This window comes from Trachypithecus francoisi, unplaced genomic scaffold, assembly GCF_009764315.1.
Source record: "Trachypithecus francoisi isolate TF-2019V2 unplaced genomic scaffold, Tfra_2.0 Lachesis_group2, whole genome shotgun sequence".
Taxonomy (NCBI): Eukaryota; Metazoa; Chordata; class Mammalia; order Primates; family Cercopithecidae; genus Trachypithecus; species Trachypithecus francoisi.
The window spans coordinates 26,204,483-26,227,424 of NW_022681465.1; the positions used below are offsets into that span (position 1 = coordinate 26,204,483).

At 40.1% G+C, this 22,942-nt stretch overlaps 1 long non-coding RNA gene across 1 annotated transcript in view; it reads right to left on the reverse strand.

The window, feature by feature from the left end:
* The window catches only part of LOC117064836, a 150,381-nt gene that overhangs the window by 67,887 nt on the left and 59,552 nt on the right, over positions 1-22,942 (reverse strand). The window contains exon 2 of the long non-coding RNA XR_004429707.1: positions 19,219-19,303. This is a non-coding gene — a long non-coding RNA (uncharacterized LOC117064836). The remainder of the gene's footprint in view (positions 1-19,218; positions 19,304-22,942) is intronic.

Genomic DNA, 22,942 nt, shown 5'->3' on the forward strand with positions numbered 1-22,942 from the left:
CTCATTCATGTGGATTTGCTCTTCCACTTGGTTTGCCAAAACCAGTAAGAAAATCCTCTTGGAAACCTCAAGTTTATCCTTGCAATTGAGATCAGATTTATCTAAATAAAGGAAAAAAAATGGCACTGATTTATTTAGTACTACCCATTTTTAGAAAAGTTGCATAATAATCAGCATAGTCACCTCTTCTTGGCAGTTTGGAAAAATTTCTAAGATGCCAGAAATTCAAGTTCACAGAAACAGAACTTCCTAGAAACCTCACATTCAGGAAACTAAATATCTCCCACTTCAGTCTAGGAGGTGAGTAATGTGGGAATAGGGAAGGGTCTAAGGTGCCAGCCATTGCTAGACTTAACTCTGGCAGGCCTCACTGGGCCTCACCAGTAGCACATAGTAGGTGCTTCCTTGATGTTTGTCCCATTCCTTATAGGTACAATTTGTCCTTGTCCCATAAAGATTATAATTTCTTAATTTTTAAATAATTTCAACTTTTAGATTTAGGGAGTACAAGTGCAGGTTTTTGTTACATGGGTATATTGTGTGACACTGAGTTTTGGATATGAGTGATCCCATCACCCAAGTAGTAAGTGTAGTACCCAATAGGCAATTTTTCAGTTTTGCCTCCCTCCCTCTCAGCCCTGTACAGTAGTTCCCAGTGTTTATTATTCTCATCTTTATGTCCATATGTACTCAGTGTTTATCTCCCACTTATAAGTGAGAACATGCAGTATTTGGTTTTCCGTTTCTGTTAATTTTGTTAAGATGATGACCTCCAGCTGAATCCACATGGCTGCAAAAGACATGATTTCATCCTTTTTATGGCTGCATAGTATTCCTGATATATGTGTACCACATTTTCTCTAACCAGTCCTTTGTGGAGCAGCACTTAGGTTGATTCCACATCTTTGCTCTTGTGAATAGTGCTACAATGAAGATACTTGTGTGTCATTTTTGTAGAATGATTTATTTTCCTTTGGGTTTATACCCTGTAATTGGATTGCTGCTGGGCTGAATGGCAGTTCTGCTTAATGCTTTCCATAGTGGCTGAACTAATTTACATTACCACCAACAATGTATAAGCATTCAGTTTTCTCTGCAGCCTTGTCAGCATCTGTTTTTTGGGGTTTTTACTGCTGCTGTTGTTGTTTTTACTTTTTAATAATAGCCATTCTGACTGATGTGAGATGGTATCTCACTGTGGTTTTGATTGGCCTTTCTCTGATAATTAGTGATAATGTGCATTTTTTCATATGTTTGTCAGCTGCTTGTATGTCTTCTTTTGAGATGTGTCTGTTCATGATGAAATATTTTATAGTCATTGGCATAAACTTGCCATCAGATAATGAATAGGTAGGTGGTGGATAATGAATAGGTAGGTGGAGAAACTGAATATTGTCACTCAGTGAGAACACACAGACCATCAGAAGAGATGCTGTGTCTCTCAGTCTATAAATGCAAAGTGTACAGAAAAGGACTCTTCCACCATCTTCTTCATGGCCTCGACAAAAATTCTGCCCAGTCAGAGACCCAGAAGGAGTAAGATGGAGGGATAGAAGGTGAGGACAAAGAAGAAAATGGGTCTAGCAACCTTTGCACATGAGCTAGAGGTGATCAGAAAGAGAAGCCAGATGAAAGTTTGTTGGTCAGTTCAAGTGCTGGGTTGGATAATATTCCACAGGAATTAATATCCACTCAGAATCTATGAGAGCCTATTTAGAAATATGGGCTTTGCAGATGTAAACACATTAAGATGAGGTCATACTGGATAAGGTGGTCCTGAAATCCAATTTGGCTTATATCCTCATAAGAGGGAAATGTGGACACAGAGACACAGAGAGGAGAATGCTGTGTGGAGACAGAGGCAGAGATTGGAGTAATTGTCCTTTCTACAAGTTGTATTTTGTGTAATCAAGTACCAAGAAGTTAATATGGCAGTGTTATCACAACATGTATCACATTATTTCAGTACATTTTTTGACTCTTCAGCAAACATTTCATTTTAATTTCCAACTTTCATTTTAAGTTCAGGGGTACATGTGCAGAATGTGCAGGTTTATTACATAGGTAAACGTGTGCCAGGGTAATCTGCTGCACAGATCATACCATCACCTAGGTATTAAGCCCAACATCCATTAGCTATTCTTCCTGATACTTTCCCTCCTCCCACCCCCACTTTCTGACAGGTCCCAGTATGTGTCGTTCCCCCAGATGTGACCACGTGTTCTCACCAGTCAGCTCCCACTTTTAAGTGAGAACACATGGTATTTGGTTTTCTGTCCCTGCAGACAAACATTTTTTGAAAGAAAGAAAAAGAGGAAGCAAGAGAGAGAGAGAGAGAAGGGGAGGGGGGAAAGAAGAGATGGAAGAGGAAGAAAGGGAATAGACTGCCTTTGAAATCACCTAGCATTATGCTCTCATTCTGCAAATGAGGCAACTGAGACTCAAAGAAGTAAATTGACCAATGGGAGCAAAGAAGTCACTGTTACTCCAGGTTGTTGTTGTGCAACTCCAAAACATGTAGAATAGAGTGGTGGTTTCTTAAAAGGAAGCTAGAAACAGATGGAAGGATAAAAAGTATAGTAAATAACATTATATTTACTAAATGATATTCTACATTATTCTATGTAAGATATTAGAAAAAGGTATATTAAAAAATAAGGAAATTGGTGTCTCTGAACCACACTGCTATAGACTGAATGTTTGTGTTCTCTCAAATTTCATAGGTTGAAACTCTAATCTCCAGCATAATGGCTTTTGGAAATGGGGTCTTTGAGAGATAATTAGGGTTAGATTAGATCATGAGGGCAAGACTCTGGTCTGATAGAACTTGTGCCCTTATAAGAGACACCAAAAAGCTGTTGCTCTCACTCTCTCTCCCCCTGTCTCTCATTCCCCTTTTCCATCCTCATCCCACCATGTGACAACAGAGGGAGAAGGTGGCTGTTTGCAAGCCAGAAAGAGAGTCCTCATCACCAGGGCCCAACTATGCTAACACCCTGATCCTGAACTTCCAGACTCCAGAACTGTGAGAAATAAATATCTATTGTTTAACCTACCCAGTCTATGGTATTTTGTTATAGCTACCTGAGCTGAATAAGACACATACATATGTGGAATAAATCCTGGAGAAACCACACCAGTCTTCTTTCTTGATTTCCCATTTGGAGTATCCTTTGTTTCTCCTTTGTTTCTCACATTAACCTCCTCCCTACCACTTGTGCACACACACACACACACTTGCTACAATTATACACAACTATAACTCTAACAAGGCTGTGAGCCCCACGAAGGCGAGGATCTGGATCCCATTAATCTTTTATCCCTCGTCCTGTCTAGCATCATATCTGACTCCAAGCAGCCTCTCATTAAATATCTGTTGAAGTAAATAGAGTTGACTGTTGAGCACTTATCAATCCCTAGATGAGGCTCTTTTCAGCCAGAAAAGAGATTGGCAGGTCCCAACAGGGTTAGTATGCAGCTTTTCCTCCACTAAGATTTAAGAAACTGCGTGCAGATTCCACCAGCCTGCTGAGCATCCAGAAATCGATGACAACAAATGGTATTGTCAAAGGGCCAGGTCATGGGGGAGTGCACACATTGGAAGCACCAATGGATGGTCCACCAATGATGCAGTCCCCACAGGAGTGTATCAAATCTGCCTCCACCTGGCCTCACACATGGAGCCAGTTCAGACTCTCAGGCAAAGGGCAGCTTGCTGATTTCTGTCCTCAATGACTTGAGTGATGTCTGTGTCTGTCAATAGAAGAGGAAGGATGAATTATCTCAGAACTGGGCTGCAAGGCATACAGAGGAACAAATAGCCACTTGTACTCCTGCAAGATAAGCGAGGAAGAGGAATGGCAAAGGAAGAATAAAAGACTGGCAGGCCAGGGGCGCACAAATGAGCTGTGCTCCAACTGTGCAGAGCAGGAGGATGGAGACCTACTCATTGCATGTGGAATTCATCATCATTTTAATTCCCAGAGGCAGGTAGAACTATCCTGAATTAAAACGTGAGGTGGGCCTAACATCACTAACCTTGCAGTATACATATACATTAGCACACTGGCTGTGAATTGGAAGCCTGGATGGAATTAAAAACTCAGAAATGCTCTAATCATTGCTTATAATGAAGAGCTGTGACACATGATCAAACTCGTTCCGTCAGCACCCCACTGCTTTGTCTATTCACCCCTGTCTCTGCCTCCAAGCCCTCCCCCGACCAACCCTCTAATCTCCCCTCCTTCGAGAGCTACCATCCATCTACCAGAGCGGTCAACTCAGTCAATATGGCAAAATAGATGAAAGTCTTGAGGAAGATGCTGGGAACCCTGGGGTGGAAAATTGAATGGAAAGGGAGAGAAAAAGAAGAGCAACAAGAAAGGTTAATTTAAGACCGGAGATAGCCACTTTGACATTCTCATTCCTGCATTATCTTTTGCCTGGCAGCTGCAGCTGTTCACCCACTTTCATCACTGGCATAAACAGTCCATATCTGCAATTACAAGCACCCAGGGAGCAAGCATTAGTATGCTGCATACAGTCTGGGGAAAGGTGTAATGCTGGGCTTCTTCCTGCCTTAGAAGTTCCTAGCAGACATGCCCAGGAACAAAGGGAAAAGAAATACAGACAAGCCGAGCCTCTGTTGGATGTCAGCACCCATGTCTGAAGAATGGGGTTAGATGGTTGTGTCAGAATCAAAGAAGTGAACAGTAGAGAAAAGATGCCATTGGAGAATGAGACTGATGTTTTTAATCCATCCTAAAGAATTAACTACCCACTAAGATCTTTGGGCTAATTTTAGGGGTAAGTAAAACAATAATAAGGGGAAAAGGCAGCTCAACCCAAAGCCAAGTACACAGAGACACACAATAAAGGAAAATTGAAAAGAAAAGCTATTGAATATTCTCTCCTCCAGCCTCTCATATTATCTGTCAGTTGATATTTTGTCATCAGTCTCTATCCTAGTCAAAAGAGCATGTCATTACACACAGAACAGAACGATTCAATGTTTCCTACCAAGTTTTAGATCAGACTTAATAACACCAAGCCCTCTAAACATCTCAGCTTCATCCATCAACTTAGACCTATAGGACTAAGGAAAACTTTATTTTTAAGGTCACACAATTAAAAAATTATATTAAAGAAAATTGATAAGAAATATATCAGAAACTAAATGTTCAATAATAGGGAGCTGATTAAATAAATCATAAAATATACATTTACTAGAATATTATGCAACCAGGAATTTAGCTTTGGATTTTCTAAGCTAGTAATTTATATACATGAAACACAGCCTCCTATGGAAGCTGTTGTAGCCCAGGAGTGTCTAAAGTATATAAAACAAGGCTGGGCATGGTGGCTCATGCCTGTAATCCCAGCACTTTGGGAGGCCGAGGCAGGCAGATCACCTGAGGTCAGGAGTTTGAGACCAGGCTGGCCAACATGGTGAAACCCCATCTCTACTAAAAACACAAAAATTAGCCGGGCTTGGTGCTGCATGTCTGTAGTCCCAGCTGCTCAGGGAGGCTGAGGCAGAAGATTCGCTTGAACACAGGAGGCAAAAGTTGTAGTGAGCCAAGATCGTGCCACTGCACTCCACCTGGGCAACGGAGTAAGACTCCATCTCAAACAAAAATAAATAAATAAAATAAAATAAAGCTATAAAACAAGCTTTTGTTTGATAGTAGGTAGAAGCATTTCAGGGCAGGATCAGAAGAGTCAGTCCTTGGATGTATGTTGTAAGCGTGTGTGCCTGTATAAACACAGGTATTGATTGGTCATTTAAAACAATTAACCCTAATTCCTCACTGAGGATGAGTCCTGATTCTGATAAACTTTGGGAGATTCAGCAGACGGTACTAGTTTACTTTTGTGATATCTATTTTCCTTCTTTCCTTACTAGCTAAAATCTAGTTTGCTGTAGTGCAACAATTTTTTCCTGCTTAAAAAAATTAATAATAAAGGCCGGGCGCCGTGGCTCAAACCTGTAATCCCGGCACTTTGGGAGGCCGAGGCGGGCAGACCACGAGGTGAGGAGACCGAGACCATCCTGGCTAACATGGTGAAAACCCGTCTTTCCTAAAAATCCAAAAAAATTAGCCGGGCGTAGTGGCGGGCTCCTGTGGTCCCAGCTACTCAAGAGGCTGAGGCAGGAGAATGGCGGGAACCCGGGAGGCGGAGCTTGCAGTGAGCCGAGATCAGGTCACTGCACTCCTGAGCAACAGACCAAGACGCCGTCTCAAACAAAAAAACAAAAAAAAAAAAAAAAATTAATAAAAAAACTTTTTTCCCACTTACCTGACATATAAGATGGCTCTGACCAACAAGGTTTACATGGAAGGCACTGAAGAGGAATTCTAGGAAAGCTCTGTAAAAAGGAGCAGTCAGTCAGCATGTCCCTTTTGCCCAAATGTGATGCTGAAGTGCAGTGGCCATCTTGTGTCCACGAGGCAGCAAGCATAGGTCAAAATCCACACGCTAAGGGTGAGTGCACAGGAAGACAAAGCACCTGGCTCCCAGTTGGCACTGTGAGCCACAGCGTCCGCCTCCCACCATCTGTCTCCAGATTTCTTATCACATTTAAAAAAAAAAAAAGGAATAAGAAAAAAATGTTCTTTTGATTTTCTGTGACTTCATCCAATTTATTTCCAACTTATATAGGAAGGTATCCATTAAAACCTGGGAAAAGTGAAATCCTCTCCTTTTCCTTCAACTCCACCCCACCAACAAAAAAAAGAAAAGAAAAGAGAGAGAAGCCCAATAAAAGTTTGTTGGTCAGTTTACATGCTGGATTGGATAATGTTCCACAGGAATTCACATCCATTTAGACTCTATGAGATCTTATTTAGAAACAGGGTGTTTACAGATCTAAATATGTTAAGATGAGGTCATACTCGATAAGGGGTTTCCTAAATCCAATTTGACTGATAAACTTCTAACAAGAGGCAAATTTGGACACAGAGACACAGAGAGGAGAATGGTGTGTGGAGACAGATGCAGAGATTGGAGTAATTGGAGATCTACAAGCCAACAATTGCCAAGTATTACAGGCAACCACCAGAAACTAAGAGAGGGGTATGGAACAGAATCTCCTGCAGAGCTTCCAACAGGAACCAACCCCACTGACAACTTGATTTCAGACTTCTGGCCTCCAGAACTGTGAGACAGTAGATTTCTGCTCTTTTAAACCACACAGTTGTGGTGCTTTGTTACAGCAGCCACAGGAAACCAACACAATTGGTTTGTCTCCTGTTGATTTGCAAAAATGTATTTTTACACTCCATGTAGCAAGAATGGGAAACTGTCTGATGAACACTAAGAAAATTTAGTTTCCATTTCTAACTTTACAGATATGTCAGAATTCAAGCCTTCCTGAAAAATGTTCACTATTTGTAGGCTTTCCTCTTAAGGAGGTGACCAAGAAAGGGAAGGAATCTCATGTTGTGAGGCAGGAACTCTGCCTGTCACCAGAGGATGGCTTTGTGCTATAAAAGTAATGGCACTGGACCAGCTGAGGCCATAAGAAGATACAGCTCAGAATGTTTGGTGAGCCGAAGTCAATCAAACACAAGAACAACAAAATATAAATAATATAAATGACCAAACTATGGAACCTTGCTTATTGGATACACTCCATCTGGAAAATTGTATATCTGAATATAGATTTTATGATGTACTAGTACTTAAATGATCCACAATCAAGAACTTGGTTAATAAATACGGAAACTCCATTCAATAGACTATTATGATAATTTACACTAGAAATTGTTAGAAGGAAGTTATATCAATATGAAAAATCAAGTTGGTTACAAAATACTATTTACAGTACATTTCCATTTGTTGGAAAGAAAAACATTAGCTGATAGGTAAGAAATAAAGAAAATGAAAAATAAAGAAATTGATAAAAGTAAAGTACCAATAAATCTCCTTATTTCAAAGCAGAGCCTAAAATTAAAATAATTTAACTAGAACTGTGAGATTTTGCTGATACCTCTAGATTCAACATGAGCATGCAATAAACCAATATCCTCAGAACAATAACCAGAGATCAAACTCTCTAAGGAACTCTGGTAAGAGGACAAAAAAAACTTTAGCATATATTTCAATTATGTGATCTATAAAAAAAAATTGTTTTCAGATGCACTTAGTTAATAAGTCCCCTAATTCAAGAAGCAGCTGTTCTCCTTGGTCAAGCAGTTGATTGAACTAGAATAGGAGGAATTATTCTCATCTTTATTTTGATGACTGAAGCCCTTCTTCAGGCCCCATGAATCTGATTTTTTTTTTTTTTTTTGAGACGGAGTCTCGCTCTGTCACCCACGCTGGAGTGCAGTGGCCGGATCTCAGCTCACTGCAACCTCTGCCTCCCGGGTTCACACCACTCTCCTGCCTCAGCCTCCCAAGTAGCCGGGACTACAGGCGCCCACCACCTCCCCCGGCTAGTTTTTTGTACTTTTTAGTAGAGACGGGGTTTCACCGTGTTAGCCAGGATGGTCTCGATCTCCTGACCTCGTGATCCACCCATTTTGGCCTCCCAAAGTGCTGGGATTACAGGCTTGAGCCACTGCGCCCGGCCCCCATGAATCTGATTCTTAAGAAACATTCACTTCCGTCTGCCTGAAGCCAAGGCCAAATTCTAGGCTGCTATGCTCAGGAGCAAACCAAAATGTGAAAGTCTGCCTGTGGCTGGATGGTAATTTCTGAAGGTAGGTGGTGAGCTTCTTGAATGGATTGAACTAAAGAGATAGCCACAGGGATCCATGAGGACTCAAACAAGGTAAGCATCCTCCAAATGGTCTGACAGTGCAGAGTTCAAATGTGTGAGCAGTGAGAAGTCCGCTTTAGCTGGGAAACCAACAGGCAGAAAGTATTCTATTAAAGGGATGTCAAAGGAGGAAAGCAGGTCAGCGATGGAGAGGGGAAAGGTATGAAAAACTAGGCTGAGTAAGATTTTTTCTGCAGATAGAAGTTGTAGGAGAAGTCAGCTGAAAAAACAAGACTTCCCTGAACCACTTAACCCTGCAGAAATCCTCCAACCCTGGACCAACTGATTCAGCTTCTTCCTCCACCAGATATGCATCAGGCCTTCCTCACTGTTCCTGTGTTTGTTTGCTTGTTTGCTTGTTTGTTGAGTTACTGAAATACCTGCCCTGACCTTCCCATCACAACAAAGTGTTTGTCTGCTCTCCTTGCTTGATTACATTCTGTTAACCACCTTTACTGCTGTGAGTCTGAGACCCAAGGAGTCACGTAAGAGCCAGGAACGACATGACCTCTCCACACATGCATCATGGGGCCCTCCTACCATTGCAAACTATATCCAGAGGAAGGGCTCCTTGTTTGAAATATGGAGGCATTGTTAGTGACAATTAAATTGAAGTTTGTATGTGAACGTAAGTCTACAGATGTCTGGCTTCTTATAGAGTAATTATAAGGCTGAAAGATAAAAGTAGGTTTGATGTGGAGAAGATGCAGAAAATATAAACCAATTCAGGCAAAAACGTTGAGGCAATAAATGCTTTTGCTCGCCCAGATTTAACATATTCATTCACCAATATAAGCTCATTTAATAAATACCTAGAAGCCATCTCATGAACATAAAATATTAATAATGATCTTATGTATCACCAAAAACTGAAAACTGAGAGGATCACAAAAACAGAATATAAAAGAGTAATTAACATCAATAATTTGTACTACTTCCAAATGGTCAAACTAAAGAGCCTCTTTTACAAGTCAAACTATAAACTATGTAAATTGGTCAGTAAAACACATCACTAAAGATTGAGATAAGAGACCATATCCTGTGTAAAACTTCAAATAATTCAGAAGCAAGTCCTTAGCTGACAGAGAACAATGACACACCTGACTTTCTCAGGCCTCAGCAACCTATGGATATAAAGAGAGTAACATAAAAAAATTACAAACCCTCTAATTCCACTGTTTTATACTCCACATGCACAAATTGGCATCCACAGGCCTCAGGGATCTGTTATTTCTGCCTTAGGCTGTCTTATAAAAGCACATACGTTTTTTGTTTCCTCTAGTTCCTCTTTATTGTTGATGATTGACAGAAAGAGCCACCTGAGAGTAGTGCCTGGCAGGTGACAAAGGGACTGGCATCAAAGAGGGAATACTGAGGTTCAGGCATAGGGTGCCCTGAATTCCACTCTGTGCCATTCAGTCACCCTGCACCGAAAGTGCCACACTGGATTCTGCAGGGGCAGGAAGTCTTTCCCCACCTCTTAGTTGTGCGACTTTGTCACCAAGGCCACAAAGCAGTATATCTTATACACTTGAACTTTCCTCATGGAAAGGACTCCTTTCCTCTCTGCCTGTACACCTTTCCTTTAGGCTCAGAAGTAAGAACATGAGCTGGGAAGGCAGAGCAGTACGTGTAACAAGCATCATGCTGTCTTCTCCATCCCCATCTGTCCTGCAAGGGCCCATGGAAACCTCCGGACAGGCCCTGTCCCCCTTGCTCAGGCAAGCAGGTAACAGAGTGCACTGTGCTTCCCCTATCAGCCCATCAGATATGCTCCTTGCATCCTGAATTCCAGCAGTGCTCACGGTTCACTCAGTCATTCAGTAAGTCAGCAAATACTCACTGGAAATCTACCCTATTCCATATAGTAGAAATGTAATGATAAAAGCAAATCTGGCCCCTACTCTCATAGAGTTTACAGTCCAGTGGGAGAAGCACATATTATTCAAATAATGATACAAATAGAGGTAAGCATACCATGGCAGTAAGAATAGATGCTGCTAGGAAAAAGTGCATAGAGAGGGAATCCTTCTGCTCACGGAGTGAGGAATGTGCTTGAGAAAGTCATTAGAGAGTGAGCTAGGTGAGGTCAGTGGTGGGGTACCCTAGTGAGAGTGCTCAAGGCAGTGAAGAAATTTAGGTTCAAAATGATACTTTCTGCTTACATATTGATTTACCTAAAATTATCAAGTTCCTATAAAACACAGTGATAGATACTGGGTAGCACTGTGTAGTAACTTCAAAAGATATGTATACAATCTTTGATTCCAAAGAGCTTAAGTTCTAATAGAGAAGACGGAGAAATGGACTTTTATGGGAATGTGATAGCTACCATAAGAAAGTTATGCATAAGGGACTAAGGGAGTCTCAGGCTACAGGATCAGGCAAGACTTCCTAGCTAGAGGCCAGTGAGGGGAAAGCTGGGAGGATGGGATTTCCAGGAAGAGCAAAGGGCCTGGACAAAGGCACAGAGACATGAAACAGCATGACCTTCTCAGGGATCCACAGGAAGTGGAGTTTGGCTTATGAGCAGGATGTGAGCAGACAGAGGTCAAGAATGTGACAGGAGATGAGGCTGGACAGGCAGAAAAACTAGAGATTCTAAGAGGAGAGGCCTTGTGTGTAAAGTTGAGGATTGGAACCTTATCCAAAAAGGAACAGGGAGATAATCAAGGATTAAAAAGAGAGATAGAGAATGATTTCTTCTTTTATTTTGTTTTGCTTTCTCTCTCACTACCTCAAACAGTGAAATGTACTAAGATTTCAAAAGAAATCCAAAAACTCATAGGGACTGATCCCAGCTCTATTTTATCATTTTTGCAGGTTTATTTCCCCTGTTGGATGTTACCACATAAAATCCCCAGGTGCTTTTCAAAGTATGTTATGTTTCCTCCAGTTTAGTAAATCAGCGAGTTTATTTGCTTTCATTACACTGCCTTGTGTTTTAGTGGGCAGTAAGCCATTCTGGCACTGAGTAAAAATTAATGTTTTTAGCAATAGTGTGATCACATGTGTGACACAGATGCTAGAGAAGAGGGGTTTTTTTTTTAGTATCATGACATTTATTGAACATAAAAAATGAAACAGCTATTGAGAAACAATGATAGTGCTTACTCTTGAATAAACTGAGCATCTTAGAATATAGGTCTTTATATATTTTTTTTATATTATCTCTGATACATATGAAAGGATTTACTAACATATATTTATGTTGTAAAGTGTAATAATATATTAAATTCCCGTGAACCTACTATCCAATGAACACATCATGAATAAGATACATCTACCTATGTATTCATTCCTTTCCTATCTCATGTCACCACCTCCACATAAACTGGACAGTGACACCATTCTGAGTTTTGTGTTAATCTTTACTTTTTAAAAATAGCTTTGGTAAAAGGGGATGCATGTCTAAATATACTGCTTAATTTTTGTGGATTAAACATTATCCTAATGGTGTCATATTACTTATGGTCTTTTGGGACTTTTTTTTAAAATAACTCCACATTAGATTTCTGAGATTCATATATTACTGAGTGTTGCTACGGATCATTAATTTTCACTGCTGTATAATATTCCATTATGTAAGTGTAACCAATTTTAAACTCTTTGCTGTGAACCTGTCACTTAGATACATATTGAAGAATTTCTCTGGGGGTATATATTAGGTACAGAATTGCTGAGTTATGACCATCCCTAGGACCCATGATCTTCAGATTCTCCAAGGATGACATGAATGAAAAAAATATTAAAGGCAGCTAGAGAGAAGGGGCAGGTCAATTGGTGCATTTAGCCCATTTATATTTAAGGTTAGCTATTGATATGTGTGAATTTGATCCTGTCATCATAATGTTAACTGGTTATTTTACAGATTTGATTGTGTGGTTGCAGTGTCACTGGTCTGTAGACTTAAGTGTGTTTCTGTGGTGGCCAGAAATGACCTTTTGTTTCCATATTTAGCATTCCCTTAAGGACTTCTTGTAGGCAGATCTAGTGTTAACCAATTTTCTTAGCACTTGCTTGGCTGAAAAGGATCTTATTTCTCCTTCACTTATGAAGCTTAGTTTGGCTGGATATGAAATTCTTGGTTGGAGTTTCTTTTCTTTAAGAATGCTGAATATACAGGACCCCAATCTCTTCTGGCTTGTAGGGTTTATGCTGAAAGCTCTACTATTAGCCGAATGGATTTCCCTTTGTCGGTGATCTGCCCTTTCTCTCTAACTCTCTTTAATATTTTTTTATTTCATGCCATCCTTGGAGAATCTAAAGATCATGTATCTTAGGGATGGTCATTTGTGTGGTATCTCACAGACATTCTCTACATTTCTTGAATTTGAATGAATGTTGGCCTCTCTAGTGAGGTTGGGGAAATTTTCATGTACAATATGCTCAAGTATGTTTTTCAAGTTGCTTGACATCTCTCTGTTTGGGATGCCAACAAGTGTAGACTTGGTCTCTTTACATAATCCCATGTTTCTCCATGTTCCTCAGAGGCTTATTTCATTTTTTTTATTCTTTTTTTTTTTTTTTTAATTTTTATCTGACTGAGTTACTTTGGAGAACCAGTCTTCAATTTCTGAGATTCTTTCTACAGCTTGGTGTATTCTGCTGTTAATAATTGCAATTGTGTTATGAAATTCTTATGGTGTGTTTTTTAGCTCTATCAGATCAGTTTCATTCTTTCTTATAATGGCCATTTTGTCTCTCAGCTTCTGTATCATTTTATTGTAATCCTTAGAATCCCTGGATTGAGTTTTGACTTTCTCCTGAACCTCAGTAATCTTCATTCCTGTCCTTATTTTGAATTCTGTGTCATTTTAGCCATTTCAGCCTTGTTAAGAACACTTGCTAGGGAACTAGTGTGGTCATTTGGAGATAAAAAACCACTCTGACTTTTTGAATTGCCAGAGTTCTTGTGCTGGTTCCTCCTCATCTGTGTGGACCGATGTTTTGTTAACTGAGTAATTTAAGTATAGTCAGTTGACTTCGTTTCTGGATATTTTCAGAGGGCTGAGGCTTTCTGCAAGGTTTTTATTATTTGTAGCTGAGTTCTTATCCTTGGTTTCATAAGTGGGTATATTAGCAAAGTACTTTTGGTGTTGAAGTTTGCACTATGATCCTGTAGATGATGCTAAAGTATAATGACCAGTAGGTCGGCTCTTGCTCCGCTACATGGCTCCTCTGTCTTTCTATAAAGTTGCAGCCATACTCCCTCTCAGTGCTCTGAAAGTACAGGTTCCTCCCCCACTCTAGTGCTAGCTGCAGATCTCAGCATGGCACCCCCATCCTACACACTGCAGCTTTGGGATGATCTCAGGGTTTATGTTGTCTCCCCAGCTTGCAGGCAGCAGAAGGGACCTTCACAGTGGCTGGGACAGAAAGCCTTTCACTTGTCTTTTGGACCTCCACCCCAGAGAAACCCAGAGCCACTACCAATCTATGCAACCAGCCTACAGTTGAGTGGCTGTGTTGTGGGCCAAGCTAGGGGGCCCTACCTGTTAATAAGCAGGCAGGGTGGGGGTTCACAGGGAAGACCCACTGACCTCTTCTCCTTAGGGCATCTGTGGCCTGCTGGAGGTGTGGATAAAGTGCTCAGGGTCTTTGTTCTTTCCCCAGTCCGAGGGCCACAAGGTGGGTACCACTGCACTGGCAGTGGCAGAGGGGCTTTCAGTTGCCTCTGGGAGCTCCACCTCACAGGAACACAGCACTGCTAATGGAAATGTTCGGCGGAGGGTGTGGAGCAGCTGTGCTGCTGGCACAAGCTGGGGACTTTGTTTGGTGAATAGTGGGGGGTCAAGGACTCACAGGGAAGAGAGACTGGGCTCCTCTTCGCATGGCGACTGTGGCATACTGGAAGTGCAAATGAAGACTTCAGGCTCTGTGTTCTTTCCCCAGTCCAAGAGCAGCAAGGGCAGAACTGCTGCAGTGGCAGTGGCAGAGAGGCCGTCACTTGTCCCTGGGAGCTCTACCCCTGGGAAACCCAGAGCCACTACCAGTGAGTGTGCTCAGCCAGGGGCGGGGCAGCTGCTCTGTGGTCCCAAGCCAGTGAGAAGTTGGGTAGTAGGGACTCACAGGGAAGAGAGGCTGGGCTCCTCTCCATATGATGAACCCAGAGCAGCAAAAATGGTGGTAGACCTGCTACCTCTAGGAACTAATCCCAGGGAAGGGCAGAGATGCTGTTGGCCAGAGAGCCCAGATGGTGTTGTGGTGGCCACACCAGGGTCCCAGGCCAATGGGCCTTGTTCAGTGAGGTACAGTGAAGACAAAGCCTACCATCCTTCCACTGCTCAGCCCCGTAGATTTTGCCCCTATCCTGGGTGTGTGCAAGGGAGCCCAGCCTCTCCCATTGCCAGAGCTGTAGCTGCTGGTCCTAGGATGCCTGGGGATCCAAGCCCCCTGGGACTTTGTGTGTGTCTCTGCAGCAGCTCTGCCCAGGCTGCGTAGCTTTTGTGTCAGACTGGAGGCCCCAGTGGTGGAGGGGGGGAGGGGGTCAGAGACAACACAGGTGATCTCCTAAGCCCAGGGTTACAAAGGTCCATGGCAGAAATGTGGGTGCCCAGGGATTCTCACTCACTCACCATTTCCCTGCCTTGGGAGACCTCCCTTGACCCCATGCCACTCCCAAGTGGGCAGTTTTCCTGTTTCCTGTTTCTCCATTCTCCATGGGTCATGTTGCTTCCTTGATGAATCCCAATGTGACCACCTGGATGATCCAGTTGAAGAGCTAGTGTTTACTCCCCACTCTTCCTTCTCTCCATGACAGCAGGGCACACCAGCTGCTTCTAGTCAGCCATCTTGGCCCCTCTCCTGTTACCTTGTTTTAATAAAATCTTCCTTATTCCAAAACTAGAACAATATTTTTCTATATTTTCTTCCTAAAGTTTTCCTTTTAGCAAAAGTCCTTATCTGTTTAAGTTGACTCTAGTGTATAGCATAAGACAGGAATTCAATTTTAGTTTTCTGAATGAATGCTCAGTTGTCCCAGCACTGTTTATTGAACAATTCTTCCTTTCTTCATTGATCTTTAACACCCCTGTGCCACATGTTTTCTGTGGCCCCTGGGACCCATTGATTTTCCCTTCTTAGTCTCCTTTGTATCACAAGAGCTAGAAACCCAGGAGCTGAATTTGCCAAACTTCTTTGCCAATAAGGTTTAAGATACAGTGCTGTCAAAAAAAAAAAAATGCACTTACACAAATTTGGAAGACAGTAGGGCAGTAGAAACAATTCACTCCTAGCAATAATTGCAGAGGAAATACAGACCTGGGTAGGTATGAGGTTTTACATATATGGTAGTCACAGTCTTGGGGCTGCAGTTTGGGGATGCTGTGACCTCAGCAGGCATGTCCGACAGTTTGCTGACCTCTGAATAACCTCTACAGATGGCTGTGGCAGTGGATCATACAGCTAATGGCACCTTCTTTTCTCATATATTTGCCCTTCCAGCCCTTCAATGATTTGTGCATATCTTCCTGTTTTAAATTCCTCCTACTTAAAATACTGAATGATTTCTGGTTTCTTCATTGCACCTAAAAAATAGACCACTTCTGTCAAAGATCATAATTTCATTTATGAACAGGTCTATTCCTGAGTTTTCTATTATGTGTCATTGGTTGTTTTAACTGTCCCTGAGGCCATACAGAGCCTTAGTTATGGCTTTAAATAAACCTTGGTATCAGTAAGGTAAGTCTTCTTAGGGCTCATGTTATGGTTTGGATATGATTTGTCCACACCAAAAGTCATGTTGAAATCAGCTCATGTTCATCCCCAGTGTGGCAGTGTTGGGAGGTGGGGCCTAACAGGAAGTGTTCTGGTCATGGGGTGGATCCCTCAGAAATGACCTGTGTCTTCCAGTAGCAGTGAGTTCTCACTCTCAAGACTAAATTAGCTGTCTTGGAAATGGATCAGTGCCTGCTTGCCAAGAAGATGCTGTGGCCATGTTCCTTGAACTTCCCAGCCTGCATAACTAAGAGATAAATAAATTTCTTTTCATTATAAATTACCCACTCTCGGGTATGCTGTCATAGCAGCCAGTGACCCTCTTCTTCTTCGTAAATACTTGGGTTGCTCTGAGCTCTTTGCTATTCTATGCCTACTTCAGAGTCACCTTGTCCAATTCATTTTAAAAAGTCATGCTTTTTATTACACTTGCATCAAATCAATTGATACATTTTTTGAAAATTAACATGTGTTCACATTTTAGAAGAATCATTTCAGTAATGGTGAGTGCATTCAGTTTGGTGAGGTCAAACTGAAGCATAAAAAATTCTAAGTAGAGAGTTGCACATGCAATTAGGTGAAATAAGGCAATGACAATGAGAATGAAGAGATCTTATGCTATGTTTATGAGATAAAACAATATAAAGATATACTGACTAAGAGGGAAAAATCATGGCTAATAACACCTTCTGGGCCCCAGTGTGCTATTCCTTACCATAAATACCAAAGCAGTCTGAGTAGGGTCAAGTATAATGAGACTAGTTTAGGACATGTTGAGTTCTGGTGACTAAGAGATTGCTGAGTGAAAATGAGGGTGAAATTCTTAGAAAGGAATGAGCTGTGTTTGCAGAGTTAACAGTCATGCAAATATGAGTGATTGTAGAAGCCAGTGTAGAAAAATGTACCCACCCTTGGGAAGAAACTAGGAGAATTGTCATTTTAAAGAGATCACAAGAAAAGGAGCCAGTGACAGATACTGAGAGAACTGTCCAGAGACAGAGCAGAAAATCTAGCTAAGAAAACCTTTGTGAAACTCAAAAGAGCAGTTTTAGAAAGGAGGAAATTGTTATCAGTGTTAAATAACTAAAGAAAAGATATATATATCCACTCTATTTAGTAATATAAAGTTAATTGTTGGAAATAAATTTCATTGCTTTTCGGGGGACAGAAGAAAAAGTATTATCAGTTGAACAGTAAATGGCAAATGAGGAAGGGAGATAGTATAAGAATAGACAAGTCTTCTCAAGAAGCTTGGCTGCAAAGAGAAAGAGATACAGAACAGTAGCTAAAGGGCGATGGGGCATCAGAGGAAATTTTTCTAAAAACATGTTTGTATGTAGAAGGGATCAAACAAAACACAGAGAAAGGAAAATGGATGGCTAATGATCCAAGGCCTCTGTCAAGTCAGAGGACACACTACAATGCAAGTAGTTGGATGGATGGATTAGACTTGGGCAGCAAGAGGGACAATCTTTTATGGAAAATAGAAAACACTGTGAAATTCTGGGTCCTGATGGAAATACATTTTGTAAGTGGTTTGAGGTTGTAGGCATGAGGAAGTTATTATTTTTGTTTGTTTTCTCAGTGAATTTGAAGGTATGATCGTATCCTGAGAGTAAGAGAGGATATGGCAGAGGAAAGGATTTGAAGAGGGTGTTAGTCAAAGTGGAGAAGAGCTATTGAGATAAAAGAGAGAAGCAGCTGACTAGCTGCATGGAGAATGATTCCAGGCAGCACTGAGAGTGCGCCTAATGTGGAAGCGTTTGTCCAAACTGCTGAATGATTTTCCCCAGTAGATCATGGAAATTTGAGGCAGCATGTTTCAGTTTGTCCCAAAACTTGTATACATGGATTTCACTATGGTGACATTGGATACATGCCATGAAATCTTACATGACTTTTATTGCAAACTGGTATGGGCTGAGTGACAGATAGAAAAGATTGCCACAATTAGACCCGTAGGAAGAAACAGAAGAAAAATTAAACCATAGTATGTGGCAGGTTAAAAAGACAAAATACTGAATAAGAAAATACTCTAACTTTGGCTGGTTTGGGGTTATACCAAAAGATATTGATATGTGGCTAAGAGCAACAATTATTCTTTAAATAGGGTTAAGAAATGAAATAGCATCCCACTACCAGTGACAACTGAAAAACATGTAGGGAAGCCACCATTCAAAGATGCGTTTGTACAGGATGGTGATTAACCAACTCCAGCCAACAGATCAGATATCCTGTTCTTAAAGAAACTTAATAAAACTGTAGGACATATTGATTTTGCTCTTCCTCTAGGCAGAAATATGCCAAGGATTTCCACCAAGAAAATAAATAATCTTGAGCTTTCCTAAGAAAGCAAATGTGGAGTTACAGAGTCTCAAAATGAATCCAGGGATAGGGCTAGTCCAGCACGCAGCTAATATTATAAAGATTCATTACCAAGTGCTGTGTTAACAAAGATGAAACACCTATCAAAGGACCTGGAGATTTTTTTCCCTAAAATACACACAGGAGAAATGGAGACAGAAGAGCAAGTAATAACTTGATGAACTGATAAGCCATCTGTGAAGTAGAGATCCATCAGGTGCCCCATGAGAGGTAGTTCTGGAGAGTTCCAGGGGAATGGTTTGATATGTTGTTAATCACTGAGATTCCAACAGCACAGCTGTTACTTGAAAATGTGAGGGGTTGGGGCAGAATGTTCCAGAGGGGAGCTGTGAAGCATCAGAGCTGACCTTCTTCCCTTGGATGTGAGGTCAACAGGCATCTGCCACAGTGGCTCATGAAACAGCATTGGCTGAGCTGGTCACCGATCACACACTGCAAATTAAAAGTGGTTTCTTAGCTAAAACAGACTATGAAATAGCTACAAGAATGCTTCTCTATTCAATATGTCAAGGGCACACGTGAGCTGCAATCTACAGTGGAAATTAAGGGGAAAAAGTTGATGGTAGGAGAAAGGGAACCCAGGAAAGAAAAAGAGAGAGCAGAAATCTCTCTGTCCATCCCTCTCATCTTTTCTTCTACTTTTTTTGTAGAAAAATTCACTGTTTTCCCATGTGCCACTGTCCAGGAGGGAGCTATATTGAAATAACATTTCCAGAAATTATTGTCAACTTTTATCTGCTCCTCCTAAAAGGAGGAGGGGTGATATATCTACCTTGTAGATATGCTACTTTTAGCAAACTGGAATAGAATAGCGTATCTTTAATCTGATTACAGGCTATGGAAAACTTCTATAGCAAATATCATGTTTAATAGGAATTTAATAGGAGTTTAATGGTGACATATTAAAAGCTTTCACTTTGCCTAAGCTTAAGAACAAAACAAGGATATCAGTTATTATTGACCCTTTGAATTATACTGGAGGTCCTAGGTAGTACAATAGAAAATACAAATAAATAAAAGATATAAATACAAATAAAATATCTTGGAAAGTAAGAAAAGAAATCAACTGCTCTTATTCATAGAATATATAATTATAAGCACTGAAAAATTCTTAAACTACAATTAACAATTAAGAAATAAATCTAACAATGTTTCTGGATATAAACTCAGGATTTAAATAAATAAAGAATATATATACAATAGTGCATATAATTAGGAAGTAATTTTTTAATCAGAGGTTTTACAATAGCATAAAAAATATTCAAATGTCCAGGAATAAATTAAAGATATATAAGACCTCTACACAAAAGAATAAAAGACAGAGAGAAATTTAAGAATAGCTAAATACATGGAGAGATATATCTCATTTATGGACTGGAACATTTATTATTCTAAAGCTTCCTTTTTCTGATTCAGTACAATTCCAAATAAAATTACAGCTTTTCTATGGAAATGGCAAGGGCCAAGAATAAGAAAAACTATCCTGAAGAAGAATAACCAAATAAGAGGTTTTATAGCACCAGATATTAAGATATAATAAAGTTTCAGTAGTTAAGGGAGCATTGTTTTGTCCTCTGAATAGACAATTAGAAACCAATGAAAGAGAGTAGAAAATTCATAATTACACTTATATTTACATGGTGTCTCCTGAAATTTGATAAAAGCTCCACTACAATGGGTAAAGGATGACCTTTTCAATAAAGAGCACCAGATCAATTGAGCATCCATATGGGGGAAAAAAGTGCATTTTCACCACACTATTCATCGTATACAAAAATTCATTTCAGATAGATTATAGACCTCTATTTGAAAGATAAAACAAAAATAATCCTAGAAGAATATATAGGAGAATATATTCATGACCTTGGAACAAGAAAAGATTGATTAAACAAGACACAAAGAAAATAGTATTTATAATAACAGACACAGAGTAATTGGCCTGGATTGAAAACCATGTGGCAGTAATTACTAAAGCTATATATATGCATATTCTATAAACTCTAAGTTCTACTTCTAGAGGTATACCCAAAAGCATGTGCATATATGTGCACCAGAGACCTGCACAAATTGTCTTACAAGAATGATTTATCATAGACCCCTAGTGGAAACAACCTAAAGCTTCATAGATAATAGAATATATAAGTTGTACTATATTCCTACAATGGAATATTATAGAACAATGAGGAACATCAGACTACTGCTACATGCTGTGACTTGGGTGAATAATTTTGAGAACAAGAAGCCCAATACAAGAGAATGCATATTATATGACTCCATTTTTATAAAGCTCTAAAACCATGTTAAACTAATTTATTGAGATAGAAGATACTAGAATAGTAGTTAATTTGTTGGAACTATAATTACTACGCATTGACATGAGGGAGGCTGTGAAGAAGTTTGTGTTCTATTTCTTGATCATAGGTATGTTCAATTTGTAAGGCCAATACTTTATAATATTTTATTTATACTTCAGAAAAATAATATGCAAAATAAAAATCACAAATGCAAACTGCACTTTCACTCCTTAAGACTTCAATGCCTTTTCATACTTAAGATGAAGGAATGAATACACTACTCTTGCTCTTATAGAATGTATTAAAGAAAATTTGAAAAATCAATCTAATGAGTTGCTGATTGGTATAGTGGGGTGTAACAAAAACAGCACGAACATATCTCAGTTTAAGCACTTGCATTTACATGTGGCAGCTTTGTGGCCTCGTTGACCTTGGTTTCTTTATCTATAAAGCAATGACAATAGTATTCCTCTTCCCCTACTTTGATATTCTCACTCAACCTGGAAAATATTTTTCTTTCCACATTTTACCCTAAATTCTGGCTTCTTGGTGAAACTTTTTTCTATTCCTCATGCTGACTTTAATAATCCTTCCCTGCTTCTCTATCCACACTTTCAACATACTTACTGCTTTGATCTGAGTGTTGGTGTCCTCCCAGAATTCCTGTGCTGGAACTTCATCTCCAATGTGACAGTACTAAGAAGTGGGCCTTTGGGAGGTGATTAGGTCCTGAGGGCTCTGTCCTGAATGGAATTAGTGCCCTTATGAAAACGATTGAACAGAAAACCAAACACAGCATGTTCTCATTCATAAGTGGGAGTTGAACAATGAGAACACATGGACACAGGGAGGGGAACATCACACACTGGGGCCTGTCGGGGGGTGGGTGGCTCGGGGAGAGATAGCTTTAAGAAAAATACCTAATGTAGATGATGGGTTGATGGGTGCAGCAAAATACCATGGCACTTGTATACCTATGTAACAAACCTGCACATTATGCATATGTATCCCTGAACTTAAAGTGTATGTGTGTGTGTGTGTGTATATATATACTTTTTATATATAAACTTTATATATATATAATATATACTTTATATATATATGATATATATATGATTGAAGGAGCTTGCTTGTCTCTTCCTTGTCTTCTGCCATGTAGAGACAAGGTCTTGCCCCTCATCCTGTTCCTCCCAATAGCAAGGCTAAGGCCCACCTTGGAAGCAGAGAGCAAGCCCTCACCAGACACTGAATCTGCTGGCACCTTGATCTTGGACTTCCCAGCATCCAGAACTGTGAAAATAAATTTCTATTGTTTATAAATGACACAGTCTAAGATATTTTGTTATAGCAGCACAAACAGACTGAGTCACTTACATTATAGTACAGATGCTCCTCAACTTACAAGGGGATCACATCCTCATAAACCCATTGCAAGTTGAACATATCACATCAAAATGCATTTAATCAGCCTAACCTACTGAACATCAGAGCTTGTCCTAGCTTGCTTTAAATGTGCTCAAAACACCTACATTTGCTTACAGTTGGGCAAAATCATCTAATGTAAAGCCTATTTTATGAGAAAAGTGTTAAATATCTCATATAATTTACTGAATACTATACTGAAAGTGAAAGACAAAATGTTTGTATGAGTACTCAAAGTACAGTTTCTACTGAATGAATATCACTTTTGCACCATCATAAAGTCAAAAAATCTTAAGTCAAACTATCATAAGTCAGAGACCATCTACATTAGATTTTTTTTCCCACTAGAAGGGAA